At 34.8% G+C, this 18,942-nt stretch overlaps 1 pseudogene; it reads left to right on the forward strand.

Moving 5' to 3' along the window:
* Nucleotides 1-18,714, forward strand: part of LOC149561937 (nucleosome assembly protein 1;3-like) — a 31,121-nt pseudogene extending 12,407 nt beyond the window's left edge.
* The last annotated feature ends 228 nt before the right edge of the window (nucleotides 18,715-18,942 follow it).

The raw sequence follows: 18,942 nt of genomic DNA on the forward strand, positions 1-18,942 counted from the left end.
GCCCAAGTTTCACTTTTAACATATGCTCTTCATGAGGGTTTGTAATGCATTGAAATCAAGACCACTAAGTATCTCTTTCTAGTGGTAGTTGTAAATGCACTAAAATAAAGTGTCAAATCATATTTCTTTGGGGGGGGGGGGTTTCTTTGATTGAGTAAAAAGGGGGGGGCATTGTTGTGGCTGGGTTCTCTTCTTTTTAGCATTTCTTTGCATTCCTTCATCATGGATCAAACAAATATGCCCATCCTAACTCCATACAATTACTTTGAGTGGAAATCACGCATGATAATTCACTTAAGGAAAGTTGGATTAAATAGGATAACTATGGGACTTGAAACTGAACCTGCTAAAGATGAAGACAAGCCTAAGTGGTTTAACAAATGTGATGAGGCATATGGAACATTGTGTTTTTTTATTTCTCTTGACTTTCTATTTCACATTGAGTCTTGGGATACACCAAATGAAGTATGGACAAAGCTAGAAACATTATTTGGCACACAAGATTCAATGAGGGGTCATATGTTGGAAAATGAATTAATTAGTTTGAGTCCAGGAAATTTCAACACAATCCAAGATTTCTTCACCAAATTGAAATCACTAAGGCTGCAGTTAAAACAATGTGGAATTGAAAAGAAAGATGAACAACTGATTCTCAGTATTCTCTCTAAGCTAAGTTCAGAATATTCTATGTTTGTCTCTACCTTCTATGCTACTAAGGGTGCACTTGGTACTCAATTCACCATGCCATCTCTAGATGATTTTGCTGTCAATCTCACTCAAGAATAGGACAAGCTAATCCAAATGGGCACTCTTAAGTCCTCTAAGTCACATGCCTTAGCAACCAACCAAGGCATAAAAGAACAAAAAGAAAAAATTAGTAACAACAATAGTAAGGATGAGAAACAAAATAATAATGAGGAAAAGAAGGATTAGATACCAATTGCTTCAAATCCAACTATTGATACCTCATCCTCTAAGGGTGATAAGCCTAAGAAAGAAAAGGTTAAATGTGCCTATTGTAAAAGACCCGGTCATGATGAACATAAATGTTTGAAGAAACAAATTGATCACTTGACATACATTCTTGAGAAGAATAATATTAGTGTTCCTGAGTCTATCAAACAAAGTTCTAATGAAGAGTCTAACAAGGCAAAAGAAAACAACAAGGGGAAAGGAAAGGGCAAAGCTCTTGTTGCAGTTGCTTCCTCACCATCTACTTGGGTTCTTGATTCAGGTGCTTCGCACCACATGGATTCATCTAAGGAAGAACTTGCATCCTTGGAGCCATGTACTATGCCTTCTATTTTGATGGATGATAACACTCTTGTTGAGGTGTGTGGGAGAGGGTCTGTTGGTATGGGGGATGGCACATTCCATGATGTTCCTTATGTACCCTCATTGTCAACTAATCTCCTATCGGTACACAAGATCACTCACATAGGTTTAGGCAAGTGGGTTGAGTTCACTCCTGATTCAGTAGAGATACATGAGTTGCACAATGATTCTACAGTTGCAGTTGGGAGAGCAGATCTTCAGTCACGACTCTATATGTTTTCTCACTTTGCTCCTGATCCTCCTTTGACTATTTTTCTCACTCACTTTAATGATGTGAGTAGATTATGGCATGACTGGTTTGGCCATCTTAACTTTCACTACTTGCATCATCTTAACCAGAAGAGCATGGTCACATGGTTGTCTTCTCCTTTGACATTGGAGTCACTTGGAATACATGATAGATCTTTTGATAGGTCAGATTCACTTGAGTAGTCTTCTACCTCTACTTTTGATGCAGAGAGTGATTCAGAGGACTCACCTCCTTCCTCTCCTAGTCATCATTCACAGGTTGATGATTCTCCTCTAGATTCTCCATCTTCTGGTCCACTTTGGGCTAGACAGACCTTGCAGTTTGTAGGTAATTGGGTTGGGAATCCACCAGACACTAAGCAGACTCATTTACAATTCCAAGATGCTCTACATATCTTCATTGCTACTACCTCAAATCCACAGTCCTTTCATGAGGCTTATGGTATTTCTGAGTGGGATACAACTATGCAGAAAGAGTATAGTTCCTTGATGAGGAACCACACTTGGGATCTTGTCCCTTTTCCTAAGGGAAGAAAACTTGTTCAATGTAAGTGGATCAATCAGACACAATTTGCAAGCTTTGCTGGAGGTGCGGGATGCTTCATCTTTTGGGGGGGCCTCTTCCTCTCACTTGGAGTCCTAATTTTCTTTGAGGAGTCTCTTTTCTCTCTCTTTTGGGGGAATTTTATGTACATGGGTATCTCATCAGGCTTGACTTGTCGGGACTCATTTCTACATCCACCTAAGCTTTGCTTATGGGGGGGTGTTAGTGTAGTTTTTAATTTTTCCTATTTTGATAGGTTTTTCCTACACTTTTAATAATCTTTCTTAGGTTATAAAGCATGTCTTATTAGGTGAAGGGTTGTGAGGTGTCACCTTCCTACATGTGAGCATCCATTAGCTATCTTGGGAAGATACTTTGCTATCTTTAGTCCAATAGATGGTTGCTCCTCATTGGTTGGTATTGCCACCTCCTCCCTCTTCCTAGCCTATATAAGCATGCTACCTGGCTTGTATTTGCATCTCTTGTTTTTGCATCCTCTTAATGCTATTTTGCTTCCAGCATTTGCATTACTCTCTTGGAGACTAACTCTATGATGCTATTTTGATTTTGTATCATTTGCATTCATAGTTTAGATATTTACTCTTTGCACTAATTTTCTGGGTTATTAATCTTATCATATTCTAACAAATCTTCATTTGCATTGCACTCTTGAGGAACTCTTTGGGACATTTGCACTCTTGCTCTTGTCTCAAAGAACCTCCCGTTACATAGTTTACTAGCAAGAAGCACATTTCTAAGGCTTGGCTAAGATTCTTCATGCTTGAATACTAGCTTTTTGCACTCTGTGGATAGGGAGCTCTAAGCCGGCATCTAAACATTCCAACTCATGGAATCATTTGGATAGAATGGTTTAGAGTGTGACACAATTCGAGTGTACATTTTTGGCACCCACCATGGAGCTTGAATCAAATTTCTAGCTCCATTTTCTTTCATTTCTTATCTTTGGTTTTTTATAACAGCATATTGGATCTAATCAAGTGCTTTTGTAGAATTATCACTTTGGTTTTAAGACCACCCCATAAGTAGATTGGTTTGAAGGCCAAAAATCTAGTTGGTTTAAAGATTTGATCATATCTTTTAAACCACTAGGAGTTTGGTTCTGAAAAAAAAAATTCAAGTTGGGTATGTGTTCAAAATGTCTCAATCCAATTTTTAGAGCATTTTGAATTTATTTGTGGGAGTTATGATTTTTTCTTTTTTTTTCATAAAAAGCTATTTTTTATCGCAAATCAGTGCATTTTTTAGAAAAAATTACATTTTTAGAAAGGTTTTTGAATTCTAAGAGGGGTACTCTCTTGTGTTTTGACTTTTGAGGTTGTATTAGGGACTAAAAACCCAATTTGATAAATCTAGCCTTTTTTGACAAAATCGATCTCTAGGACGCAAATGAAGAGATTTTTTTAAATTTCTTGCATTTTTGGAAAGCTCTCTAATTTTTCTTAGGGGTATTTTCTTTTCATTTCTATTTTTGGATCTGAAATCATAGCAAACAAGTCCAATCTTGTTGACTAGGTTAAAATCAAAGAGTAAAAATGAGAGCATTTGTGATTAACTTGCACTTTCTTTGCATGCACTTGGTTGGAAGATAACTTGGATATTTGAGGCAACTACCCACTTTTTATTTTAGTTTTTTATGGTATTTCACACTAACTTTTGGTGCTAACAAGTTGTGATTGTAGGTTGCTATCCTTGTGAAAAAAATTGAAACATTGCATAAAAAGAACGCATGTCAAAGCTTCAAATGCACAAGGGCTACTAATGATTGTTTGCAGGGCTACCCAATGCATAAAACTCCAATTTTTCTTATTTTTTACTTTTACATGTGTGGCATATACTAGTTGTTTATTTTTAGGCACATTAAAACTTAAAATTGGGATCTTTTGGTGATAGGAGAGTATGCTCTTCACCCTTGTGGTGAATCAAAAATCTTGACTTACCATTTGGTTTCAAGAGTAAGAGGCAACTGAATCTTCTTGGCATGTTTGGGAGAAAATTATTGGAATAGGAGAGTATGCTCTTCACCCTTGTGGTGAATCAAAAATTTTTACTTCCAAAAGTTGATCCACTCTTTGTGTAGTTTAGAATCCTTTAGAGGGCCTGCTCTTGGACAACTTGAGAGGAATGACCCAATTGGGGACAAGAAAATTACCCAGCTCTTCTAACTCACTATAAACTCAAGGCTATCAAGGACACAAAACTTTGGTAGACATAGTGTTTATCTTCACCTAGTGTGATCGCTTATGAGATTTCGACCATAGGGAGATCACTAGGCAAGAATGCTTAAGGTACTCTTGTGGTCGCGAGATCAGTTACTCATCACAAGGTGAGGTGTCTCATAATTGAGAGCAAGAGGAACACTATGAACGGATGCCCTATCCAAACACCCTAAGTTAGTAACTACCTTTTTTAGCCGCTCAACTTCTTGGTGCAAGGATCGATCCTAGTAGACTACCCGGATCACCCCAAGATTTTACACTCACCATATGTGTTCTCTTATTTGTGCTTATGGAACTTCTATGACAAAGTCAATATCTCTTGTGGGAAACCACTTGGTGTGAGGAAAAGGAGCATCAAGCATGGGTCAAGTTGTTGAGTAATGAACCATGTCCTTTAGGTAGATATTTCTTGATGTGTTCTTGAATGTGTTATACCTCTGAAAATCTTTTGAACATACACATGACGATAATTCTAAGGATTTCTTTTGAGACCTCACATATGCTTGTATCATGCAAGGTTGCTTTGTCCCTTTCTTGATTGTTTGATGACTACTCCATGTGTCACTATCTTGCTTGGAAAGAAATTTCTTTTGAACATCAAACTTGCTATGCTATCAATTATTGTCAAACTTTGTCAACCAAGTCAAAGCATCAAGTCTTAACATTTTTCTTGTTTTTCTTGCTAAGGGGAGTCTCGTCATTTGATTTTTATTTTTCTATGTCTCTAGTGCTTAAACATGCTTAAAGTGGCTCTTTGGTCTTAGTGCTCTTGGTCTTTTTGTCTTCATGGTCTATGCATGCTTGCTAGTTATCCTTTTGCTAAAATGGTTACCTTGATTTCTTGACTACACTCTTGGGTTGGGAAAGTTGTTCACTTGTCACCCCACTTGCTCTATCTACTTAGCTATTTGCTTCTTGCCTAGCTCTTGACTTGAGTCACTAGTGTCATAAGTAACTTGGACACTTTCCTGACAAGTCACTTTACTCTATCATTACTATATTGGCAAGTGAATAATCTACCTCTCTAGTTTGGACATCAAGTTATCTTGTGTCACCTCATTAGCTTCCTCTAGTCTCCTTCATGCTTGATTTTCTATCTATCACTATGGAATTCAAATCTTGTGCTACCAAACCTCAACCAAATCTAGATGATCATGATATCCTCCATGTCACTAAAGAGTTTCAAGATCTATATGCACAATATAAAGAACTAGAAGAGACAAATGATATTTCTTACCTTAATCTCTCTAAGCATGATAGAAATGAAGTCTAAACTTGAGAAAAGGTCAGAGGAGAAGATTGCATCATTACATGAATCTTCCATAAGGTTTTTACATGCATGTGAGTCACCTTCTTTGAGGTCATCCTCTTCTTCTAGGTCTACATGCTTTACTTCAAGACATCAAATGTCTTCATCTTCTAGATCTAAAGACCTCTTTAGAGGACAAGCAAGTGACTTTGAGCCTATTCCAAAATTTCATGATGACCTATCTTTGACCAAGATAATGATGAAGACATGAATGCATTCTATTCACTTGAGAAACAACAAGAAGATCCTAGACATACTTCTAATAGAACTTTTGCTCCCTTAGAAGATTCTTATGATGACACTTTGCAAAAACTTCTTAGCAATAAGATCATCATGTTACCAAAGTCTAGCTCATATGGAAACCCATTCTTGGATATCTATTGTGCTTATCATCAACATAATGAGCATAGTAGTTCAGATTGCATTGAGCTAAAACATAAAATCCAAGATCTTGTTAATAATGGAATTATTGATACCTCTAATGATTCGTGCGATGAGGATACTTTTCTTGAGCAAGATTACATTAATGAACCTATGTCTAGTAGCAGCTCTATTACATCTTCCACTTCTTCCAACATTCGTGCATCTCCCAACACTTAAAATCTTTCCAACATGCCTCCATCAAATAAATAACCTAATGCTTTCCACATTGACTATGTGTATCCTCAAGGGCTATCTCTAAAAGAAACTCAAGCTAACCTTCACTTGGTTGTAAACTTTTTCCATGCTACTAATCCTAAACATCCTCAACCTTCATGCACTACTGTGCCTAATATAAACACTACTCCATTCACTCTTCATTCTCCCTTGTCCTTGGAAGTGGCTCCATGTCAAGAGGACTCTCAAAAAGAAAAATCTATAAATTTCAAGAAAGATCAAGATCAAGCACCCTTTCATCACTTTCAATATTTTCCCCCTCCATATCCTATATCTTGTCCACCCCCCAAGTATGATGAAGATACCACTTCCATTATCTCCCTTGAGCTTACTAAAAATTATGAGAAAAGTTCTCTTCATATGCTATCCAAAGCTACTTGTCAAGATCAAAGCATTGCCTCATGTTCTACTTCTCCACGTCCACTTCAAAATTGTGCTCAAGCTTCAAGTTCTTCTATTAAAAATGTTGTTCCTATCAAAGGTACTTATGAGTCTATTGATGGCTCTGACCATGTTGCTCATTCTAAAGATGTTGATATCCCTTCCCACTATCCCTTTGAATCTTCTAAATCTATCCTTGGTCCTTATCCATCTAAGCTAAAGCATTCAAACCTTCCATCCATATTGGGGCCTTATGTTCCTCCATCTCCTACATTCACTCATAGCTCATTCCCTAGCTCTCCTATATTACCTCAAGATCAACAAAGCCACTCATCCTTGATGAATTTTCATCCATCTATACATCTAAACCAGTCATATCATCCTTATTCATCCACAAATCCCAAGTCCTTTGGAAGTGAGAATAAACATAAGAATCCATTGAAAAAGAAAGATCACTATGTCCCATCTAATCAACATGTGAATGCTAAGAAGGAGAATGCACAAAAGAGACTGCAAAGGTCCACTACTCAAAGAGCTAAACCAAAGAAAATATGGGTTCCTAAATCCATCATTATACAAAGACACTCTCAAGCACCTAAAGAATGAGGAAAATCTAAAGCTATGTGGATTCCCAAGTCTCTATTAAAAGACTTGAATATTGAAAATATTTCAAAGTTGACATTCAAGCTTCCAAAGGCTTCCATTCCATCTTCTTCCAAAAATCTTCCTAAAATTATTCCATAGCCTTCCATTCCACTTTTTTCCAAATCTCTTCTACCACCTCATACATCTAAACCTCAAGCTACTTCATCCATCATTCCTCCATCATTCCAATACCCTTCAAGGTGTGTGTTAATGTTGATCTTGTACAATATTTCAACTACCCTCATGAAATCCTCTAAAGCTTACACTAACTTTCTATACATGAACTATTATCCTCCATATACTCTTCCTACTTCCATTTCTCTTTCATCACCCTATCAACATCTTTAAGCATACTTTTCTATGGTCTTGGCTTAGTATGACTTATATTTTCTATAGGAGCATTATCTACATTCAAACAGCTTGAGATCTTTCTAAAAATTCAAAAAAAGAAAAAAAAATAGAAAAAATAGAAAAAATCAAAAAAATGAAAATGTGCCTTGGTGAAAACCACTTCTTGTCGCACCTTGGTAGCAAAAGTAAAGAGAAATAAATTTATCCTATGGTGAAAACTACTTCTTGTGGCACCTTGGATAAGTACCATGATGAAAACCTAGCAAATAGGCATCATGCATAATTCTTTCATCATCCATCTATCCCCTCTTCTCTCTTTGATCTTGACAATGTTGAGCTATCTTTGCATATTGGTTATCTTATCCATGAGAGTTTCTATTGTGCTCTCCCATTCACTCATAGCCTCTATCTTGAGCTTTATTCTTATTGCTCTATCCCATTGCTATACTATCTAGTTGACCCCTTGGTCTTGATCATGATAAATAAAAATGGTTCTTAGGTCTCTTGACATGTCTACTCTTTTGGACTACATGCTTCATGCTATCTCACTTGTTGGCTTCACTACTTATTCTACATGCTATCTTGCTCATCACTTCCATTTCTTATCCAAAACATGCTTCATATGACTATTTCACCTCTTTCCCTAGCTTGGGTACTCTTGAGGAGTCAATCCTTGAGGATCACTTTTACTTGCTTCATGCTCCTTTTTCATCCATCTTTGCTTATCCACTAACTTGTTTCTCCATCATGTCCTATACCTTGTAGACATTGGGAGAAAATGATGTAATCTTGCTTGAGAACTAGTGATCTCTAAATTATTCTAAAAAATCCAAAAAATCATATATGATGCTGAAAAAATCCTAAAAATCAAAATGTCCTTAAAAAATGATCATCTTAGTGAAAACCTAGCAATAGGTGCTTTGATGTATCACCAAAAAAATCAAAAATAAAAAAATACAAAAAATTGAAAAAAGTCCTGAAAAAATCTGTCAAGTGGTGAAAATCTAGAAACAGGTGCTACTTGAGACCCTTGCACCTTTGTCTATCAGTCTCAATCACCTATTTTGCTACACGTTTCCTAGCTTGGAATTGTTTCTTGTCCTCGTCTTGGGGGCACAATTGCTTAGCCTATTGAGGTATTCTTGTGCATTAGGGTTTCTTGGACAACTCATAAAATAGTGTTTCTCAACACTTCCCCCACCTTGACATCAAGTGTTTTTCAACACTTTTCAGATAGTTTACCTATAGTCCTCGATGTCACGATATTTCTCACTATTAGAATAAAGTCTTGAAGAAATGGCCAAGTGACTTACACACATGCACTTTAACACTTAAACGACTGAGCTATGCTGATCTTTATCTACTTTGTGTGCTGTCTATGATGATTTCTTTTCCATGTGTTCCCTCCCTAATAGTCTTTCGAAGATGTTGTTGACTAGAAGACTGGGGGCATGGGACATACTTTCTTGATTTATGCTTGTGGGTATACTTTGTTTGTCTATAGTGTTGTAAGCATTTATGCTTGTCCTATCCAACATGTTGACTTACAAATGTATCATCCTTGACTATTTTGCAAGACCACACTTCGGGGTTATCTTGGCACTTATGCCTTGATATAGGTTAATCTTGCTAAATTAAACTTTGGGAATCTAATCACGTAGTTATCTTGACTTATATGTCTTTGATGCTTAGATTGGATTTCCACATACCTATCTAATATCGATCATATTCATATCCCCATAGTTATACTAGTGATGGTTGTATGATCTCATGATGTCCCTAATAAATTCTCATTGATGAAATTAAGAGTCTAAATGCTATACACTTCTTGTTGGTAAACCACTTTTCATATTAGCTTGCATTTTAGGTTCATTTTCTAGCTTAGTCTTGCATTCTTTCATATGGGGAGAGCTCTCTCTTCATCTTTTTGTGGTCGTATCAGCTAACTCCTTTCATATATTTCTTTACTTTCTTCTTGTTCATGTCTTTTCACCTTCTTAATCTTTCACTTCATCTCTTTTCTATCTTATCATCACATTATATAAAGTTTTGACCTCTTAAATAATTTGAACATCCTAGATTCATTTTCGAGATCGAAATCCAAATTTGAGCTCATCTTGATGGTCAAAATTGTCTTTTAAAATTCTACTTTCTTCTGAGCAGTTAGCTGACCTTTTGAGGTCTAATCTCTGAATCATCATTGGGGCATCTTTATTTCTTCATGTCTTCATCATTTCCATACTTCATATCTACTTCAATTCACTATTTCATGTCCCAAATCACCTTTCTACTCATTTTGACCTAATTTTTATGCTATATCTTTCAAGGTCAACTCTAGTCAAACTGGGGCATTTTATCAATTTTTTTATAGTCATTCTTGGGTTCTAATCATCTATCTATCATCTTGGACATTGCTATATTCTAATTTTCTCATGTCTAGCTAGTTTTTGCATCCCCTTACCTCATTTCAATTTTGATCCCGAGGGGGCAGAAATACTCTATCACTGATTGCTACAACTATCTATTTCTTAGGAGCATTTGTTTGATCTTCTCACTTGTTCTCGATCTATCTACTTTTCTAAGTGTTAGAATTCTTCTTGAATTCTGACATCATCTTTTCCTAGTGTTCAGTACTACCACTATGAGGCTATACATTTAGGACTTGCTATCTTTTTCTACATTTCATTCTTCAAAATTAGATATCTATATCTATCACCGCCTACTTGGCTTTCTATTTTCTTTGACATAATGTGTTCCCAGATTGATCATGCATTAGTCAAAGAGGGGCAAATGTAATCACCTAAAAATGGTCATCTAGACTATTAGCCCCCTTTGCAACATTTTGGCTAAATTAATTTAATCATTTACCTAGACCAAATTGCTAATAATCAATTTATTTGATTATAACCTATAGTTTGACTATGCTATCCTAAGTTCATTATTTGATTAAAAAACATGTCCCCTTTTAATTAAATAAAAGAACCCATTCTTCTAACCCACTTAAAGTGCATACATAAAGTCATTTTTCTATTTTGCATTTAAAAGAAAAGGCTTTGTGACTTTTGTCTTATATGACAAGTCAACTTATATTCTATTGGTTGACTTGTGTGTGCACATGAATCACTCCTCTTTTCAAATTTCACCGTTGATCATCCACCATCTTCATCTTGATCTCTACTGTCCGTATGACTTTAAAAGGGAAAGAGCTTTCCCCCTCAAAGAATCCATCCATCATTTGAATATTGTTATTCTGCAGGTTTTCTAACAAGTTTCTTTGGAGCTTTGTGGAGAACTTCTCTTTATTGTCTACATTCTCTCATCCATGGCATTCTAGCTTAGCTTAGCTTTCTTTTTTTACATTTAGCTTAAATCACATTGTCTAATAGTTGGTTGTAACACTCTCATACATGCTTAACATAGCTATACTTTGCATCTCATTCTAGCTTAATCTTCATTTGCATTGCATTCTTGAGGAACTCCTTGGGACATTTGCACTCTTGCTCTTGTCTCAAAGAACCTCTCGTTGCATGGTTTACTAGCAAGAAGCACATTTCTAAGGCTTGGCTAAGAGCCTTCATGCTTGAATACTAGCTTCTTGCACTCCATGGATAGGGAGCTCTAAGCTGGCATTCGAACATTCCAACTCATGGAATCATTTGGATAGAATGGTTTAGAGTGTGACACAATTCAAGTGTACAAGTGTACACTTGTTAGTGTCAACAATGAGGAAGATTATATTGAGGATAATTTAACACAACTAGCTTGCTGGTAGCTTATCTGTCGATGGCTAGTTCTTATAGAAATTTGATTGTTGATTTAAACAAGTGGTAATTTAGTATTTTTGAAAGTGTCTACATAAGCTTTGCCAAGATGTTTCTTACACATGCCATGGGTTTGTGTAATTTTTAAATACTGTAGTTACTCATCAAATTCTTTCAACTAGTTCCTTTCATCTATTAAATCCATGTACTATGATTTGACAAGCTTGAATAGAGAAAAATCAAAAGAGAAATAACAGTATTTTATGCATTGTAGGTCAAGTTCCAGTGCACAAGCTCATTAGAGAGTTGATAACACTGAAAAGAATCAGTGAATAGGTCAACTCCCATTGATACATCCACCACTAGGACTTTAAAATATTGATACTCAGGGCCAACAAACCGAGCAGACAATGGATTTCCTCAGTGTTGATGCTTACGAGTCACCAACTACTATAACTCCACCAACAGCTAGCACAGTCAATGAGAAATACACACATTCACCACCAGTATCAACCATGCACTTAAAATATTTAAAATATTGATACTCATAGCTAGCAAATTGAGCAAACAATGGATTTCCTCAGTGTTGATGCTTATGAGTCACCAACTACTATAACTCCACCAATAGCTAGCACAGTCAATGAGAAACACACACATTCAAACTCTAGATAAAATGACTCGATAATAGTAGAGTCATGTAGTTACTAGATCTCTCATGGCTTGGGTGACAAGTAGCTTAAAAATAGATGTTAAATTTGGAACTAATAATTTAAGATTTTTTGTGTGCTTAACATTTGTTAATCATTTAATTCACACATTTTCCGTTTAGGAAAAATATTTTTGATGATTACTAAAAGTCAGGATGACCATGAGTGAGCGAGAGAGAGAGAGAGAGAGAGAGAGAGAGAGAGAGAGAGAGAGAGAGAGAGAGAGAGATCATCAGAGTCTGATTTGAAACATTGATGCAAAAGCATCTACACAATCAAAGCGAAAAGCAACTTCAGATGATCTCATGGATTGTGGAGATCTTGCTCTGATTTATAAAAGTTAAAAATCTTACACTTTAATAAAATAACTCTTTTTGTCAATAAAAGTGATCAGTTGTAATTTAGAATCAAAGCCATATTGGTTATTCTTGATTCTATAATATTTTTTTGATAATATTGCGTAACAGCAAATTTAAATAAGAATCAATGCTATATTAGTTTTTCTTGATTCTATAATAAATTTTTATTTTCATTTACCATGCAATTAATCATAATTAATGGTGATACTTTTATTTACATATAATATTCTCATTGAATCCATTTCTGAGTTGTCATTTTATTTTTTATTTAGAGATCAACGTTGGAATTTGGTGCTAGAAGTAGCATTATCTTTATTCCAAGAATGAACTTGATGTTTAGTTTTAATCAAGGTAAATTTTCTTTTCATTAAAACTGATTGATTTGTATTTCAGGTAAAGTTCAAGAACAACTTGCACTAAAAATTTTGAATCTTTGGCCATGTGGGTTTCGGCCCACACATCATAACAAGTTAGGCAATGAGTTTGTGCTTTTCACAAATTATGACCCAGAAGATCGGCTTGGTGGGTTGGAGAATTCTGGATAAAAGTCATTTTCACGTCAAATAACTTTATTTGGTTGCTTAGTATTTAACTGAGGATTTTCGTTAATAGTTTTAAAAAATTTAGCAAATGGTATGCAATGATGTAAATTATTAATGTTCTTTTGCTCAAAAGTCCAAGAAATTGAATCAAAAATATTAAACTACAAAGATGTGGGTTTTCATCCAGATTTCACAACAAAATAGGTAATTAATCTTAATATTCTCAAATGATGATCCAGAAGAAATTCTTGGTAGGTGGGAGGCTTGTGGTAAAAGTTGCTTTAAGGAGCTTCCTTTTGCTGGTCAATATTTATCTGGTGGTAGACTTCTGATTTGTAAAATGCAATGAGGCAACTTCTATACATGGTTGTTGTTCTCAAGTTTAAATCTTTCCCCTTGTGGAGATGCTTTGGGGCTACATCGTACTTTGACAAACTCAATTTTTTGTCACTGATTGAAGGCTGATATTTTGCTTAAAATACAGTTTAGGCTTGGCTATTTCAAGTTAAAAAACAACTAAAACACGAATAGCAAAGGAAATATATATGATCTACTACCCTTTTGTAAAGATAAATTGATCGTGTATGTAAACTATTTTCTTATTTTATAAAATGGTGAATCTAGCTTGTCAAGGTCTATAAACTCTTTCTTGTGATTTTCTTTTTTTTCACCATTCCAAATTTTTGCAAGTTCTTCATTCACCATTGTTTTCATTGGTAGTTTATGATCTAATGCCAATTTTTTCGTAGGCTAGTGGATTTGGTTATCAGCAGCAACTTATCTTTGGTATTAAGCTAGGAAATGCACCTATTCCAAATTTCTATCTTCCTTTGGTTCAGCCACAACAAGGACAGCGATCTAATGTTAGGTGGTCTGGAGCTGCACCCATTCAACAATAGCAGTAGCAGCAACAGATGCCACTTATACCTCAATAGGAAAAGCACACTTTATTTGTATTTTTTAATTGTTGTACATCAATCTTGGTTCTGAACTATCTTCCTTACATGTTCAATTCTTCACTATACAGTTCAATTGCTATAATGCTTTTCTTTATTTTTTACTTCAAGCGACAGCTATTATTAACATTTCTCCTATTGTTGAAATGTTCTAGAATGCAGATTTGAGCCTTCAAATGAAAGTTTGATTCTTCATGACCTAAATGACAGGGTTCTTTTAAAATGACCATTAGATTTCATAAAAATGGGACATATATATAAACATAGAGGCATGGAAAGTATCTCCTTCTAGTTGCCTTAGGCTCCTCCTGGATATGTTTCTCTAGGATGCACTGCAAGCAAATCTCCCCCAAAACTAGGTGACTTCAAATCATTGTGTTGTATTTGCAATGATTTAGTAAATAAAGCTTAGTTCCCTAATAACAATATTTGGGACTTAACTAAAATTAAATAGACAAGAGAAGACTTTAGCATATGGATGCTAGATAGTGAGGTATAATCTGTTGATCACTTTTGCAGAAGGATAAATGAGATTCTTTTTTTATTTTTTTGGAATTTGGCCATGTGAGGCAATTTACAGGCTGGTACATTCCTTGTAAGAACTGGAATAAAAAAGCCACCAATAAGGTTTTCCCTTAGACTGGCTAATCAGACCAATTTCCATGGACCAGATGACTTGGTGATTGATGCCCAACTATAAAGGATTTCAACAACACTTTTTGATGATTTTGGGGGTTTGGTAAGCATTTCATGGGTAGGAATCTTGCGATGTGACACTTTTCTTGCATGTACTCTTCACTTTTCATTTGTCCATGTAGATGGTTCCATTGTTGAACATTTTTTTCACTGGCATCATGTCTAGTTTACATGGAAGACTCCATCACTTAAATTCAACAGTAAATTTTTCATGAGTGACAAGGTCATACAATGAAAAGCATGACTTTTGGGAACCTCTCATTGAACTTGTGGATGGATTTTTGGTGTATGATTCTATCTATCAAGAAAGAAAAAATTCTTTAATCATCTTGCTTGCATCTCCTTAGAAGCCTTTTTCACCTTGAGCTATCATTTCTACCATTAGAGGACTATGTTCCCTGTTGTTTACCAATGAAATAAATGGTCTTCATTATAGTTTTGAATATTGTTTTCTTTCATTCATAGTGCGGATTCTAAGGATTTCCTTAAAAATTCATAGAATGAATTGCAAAAAAATATCAAACAACACCATATTTGCAAAATATGGGAAGTACATGCTCTCCTAAGATAAACTGTAGCTATAAATTCCTGACTGTAAAGAAAGAGTACTCAAACAATGGTGGTTCTATCTATTGCATTTTGAAAAGAAGAGATGTATTTTTGGGAACCAGGGCTATAGACTAGAAAACAAGTATAATGTTATTTTGTATTTGGACATTTAGAGTGTCTCTTAGACATTATCAAATAGAAGGGTTGAAACTGATCATATCTAAGTTAGATTGGATCATGCTTTGTTTCTTGTGAATGGTTAATGTCTAATGTGTGCTCTCTTTTATCTCTCTCATTGACTCTAACCACTTCCCCATTTTTTTCTAGTTGGAGATCTTGGGAAGGTCATCCCTTTCCACTTTGAAAAGATATGGTTGAAGCTCCCTGATCATAAAAATAAGTTAAAGGTAGCCGAAGCATCAATATTGATGATACTACAATGTATAGATTAGTCAAGAAACTTAGCTTTTTGAAACCTGACATGAAGAAATGGAATAAATCATCCTTTGATCACATTTTTTTGGGAATAAGGATTCTCTTCTAAAGGTGCTAAAAAATGTTCAAAGCTCCATCCAATCCAATGGTTATAATGATTAGATGGAAGACCATGAGGATAGTCTCCTTGCTCATTTACTTAACATTATTCAAAGGAGGAGGAATTCTAGAAGCAGAGGTCATGAGCTGTCTAGTTGTAGTGTGTGGATTAAAATACCATGTTTTTTCATCTCTCTACCTCCATAGAGCTTCTAACAAGATATCAAAAAACTTTAAGAATGGTCAGTTATTGGATAAAGAGGGATAAATTATTGTGGTGGCTTGTGACTTCTCTAATCTTTTTTTGGAGGAAGGTTTTCAAGATGCTGTTGTGAGAAGAGCTTTCTTAATTTTATTCTTAAGCTTGTTGATGATGACTGCAATAGAATATTGGTTGCTATCCCCATGGAAAATGAGATTAAGAGAGTTGTTTTCTCCTTTGAAGGTGAAAAATCTTCTAGCCTCGATCATTTTCTCTTGTTTTTATCATGCTTAGGAATGTTTCAGACATGATTAAGGAATTCTTTGGTTGTCGACATGTCCTGAAAGAGCATAATTCCATATTTACTATACTTATTCCAAAAACCTTGGGTCTTAATTCCTTTAACAAGTTGTCTTATAAGTCTTTGTAATTTAGTTTATAAAATCTTTTTGAAAGCTCTAAGAATCCAAGAGGTCCCCCAAGAGATCATGTTGGCCGAACAATCTTGTTTTGTTTCAGGTCACCAAATTTTGGATTCTATTGCTATTGTCCATTAGAATATTCACTCTCTTGCAAGTAATAAGAAGTCTAACATTGTTTTACATCTCTACGATGCTAAGGAGAATAATAAATTGTTGTTCCTTCTTTTCTTCCGTCCGCCCTGTTAGTCACTAGTGCAAGTTAATCTCTACTATATATATATATATATATATATATATACTGACTTTTGAGCCAACCAATAATTTTGTATAATAAATTTTTATAGAGAAACATCCTATAGCCATCAAATAAAACTAGCTTTAATAACATTCCTTTAACATTAGTACCTAAAGATAATGTAATGAATGATGATCACTCTCTATGTAGAAGAAAAAAATCATAACAAGGAATACACCCCATAGAAATCAGGAAATAGGCCTATTACAACTCAAGATATTATGCACAGAGAAGCTAAGAGGAGACAAAACTAGTAGCCAAACAAGCTAAATTCTGAGGTATAACAAATTACAGACAAGGTGTGATGTTGACCACAAGATGGCATTGTATATACTCAACTGTTGTTATTTTTGCCTTAGATGCTTTACCATGGTATTGTGATGATTATATAGCTTCTTGTAAGTTACATTAAAAGAATATTATATCTCAATATTCTATTTTAGAACCATGTTCTTTTTAGTTTAAAGTCACTAAACTTTTGGTAAAGCCAATTTTGGAAGGCAAAACTTGTAGAATGCATGGATCGTAGCTTGTGCCATTGATTATTTGCTAATGATTTATTTCAGCTATTAAAGCCACATTTTCCATCTTTAATGAGTATTCATTTATTACTGTGGGTATTATGATGACTAGAATATGGCATTATAAATACTCTCAACTATTGTATTTGTAGCCTCAGATGCTTTACCATGGTATTATGATTATTATATAGCTTCTTGTAAATTAGCTTCATCCTATTACATTAAAAGAATATTATATCCCAAGACTCTGTTTTAAAATTGTGTTCTTTTCCATTTATAGTTGCTGAATTGTTGGTAAGACATTTTTGAATGTCAAAACTTGTAGAATGCATGGATCCTACCACATGCCATTGATTATTAGATAATGATTTACTTCAGCTAATAGCCACATTTTTTTTATCTTCAATGAGCATTCATTTATTAGCAGAAGCAACTAGTGTTTAAGAAAAGGTTGCAAGTCACCTTTTGTTGAAAGCTTAGCATGAATATAAAACTAAAAACTAAAAATTATGTGAATACTTCTCATTCTTTTGTCACTATTTTTCTACAGCTCAACAGGAGTTGCTTGAACAAACAAAAAGGGAAAACAATTGGTTGAAGTTAAATGCCAACGATGAAAAAATCACAGTTTTTTTTAACAGGTATATTCCTTACTAATGACTGGTTTGTTCATTTGAATAATTTTAATTGGGGTTGGCTTGGTATACACTACTTTTAAAAATATTTTTAATACTGCATTTTTTCTTGATGCTGGAAAATGAATATCGTGTACTTGTGATTTTCATGTTTGTGTAGGTTGAGGTAATTAGAATTGGAAAAGATAGAGTGCCAAAATAATCTACTTGAACAACATATAGAGAGTAAGTTTTTGGTCTTTTAAAATTTTTTTGTAACTATTAAACTTAGTCTTGGTATTATGATATATTGCAGATGCATCTAATTGTTGTACGTAAGGTAGAGATTTACTTATGTGACAAAACCTTCCATTATGTTTTCATTGCCAGATTTGGAGCTCAAAAATGAGTTGAAGAGACTTCAATCATTGCTATTTGAAATGTTGATGCAAAAATATTTGCACAACTGGCAAGTTGCAAATATCTCATGGATTGTGGAAATCTACTTGTTCTTAAATAGCCATGTTTTCAATAGAACTATTTGATGAGAAGATGACTTCATTCTCTGTGATTTAGAAGAAGACCCCATTTCAAAAGCATAGAGAAGAAGAGGAGTCTAAGAAAAAGGTACATATCATCAACTTTGAGATTTAGTCATGAACAATTTTTTGTTTCTTGATTATATAATCTCCTTGTTAAGCTATCTTGTATGATTTGTTCTTGTGGTGCAAAGAGTAGATGAAGAAGCATCTCGCTTGTATGAAGATTTTGTGGAATCTTTCAAGGCAAATGATGTACCTGGTGGCAAAGCATTTGTACGAGGAGGAACTATCAATCCTGATGATTGATCAAAGGCTGGAACTAAAGGTTTGTGTGAATATGTACTCAGGTCTTTTGTTGCCCGATTGGTCTATTTCCACCTTGTTAACAAAGGGGTTTTTCTATTTATTTCATAATAACATTCATGTCATCCAAAGATGGGGCTTCTGGTTCAAAGAAAGGAAGTAGGTATTTGCATAGATACTGGATTATTGCTAATGTTTGGCATGCATTTCTCAAAAAATAATAGGCTCTTA

The sequence above is a fragment of the Cupressus sempervirens genome, chromosome 4 (assembly GCF_028749045.1).
Source record: "Cupressus sempervirens isolate cs-2001-9-10 chromosome 4, ASM2874904v1, whole genome shotgun sequence".
Classification (NCBI taxonomy): domain Eukaryota; kingdom Viridiplantae; phylum Streptophyta; class Pinopsida; order Cupressales; family Cupressaceae; genus Cupressus; species Cupressus sempervirens.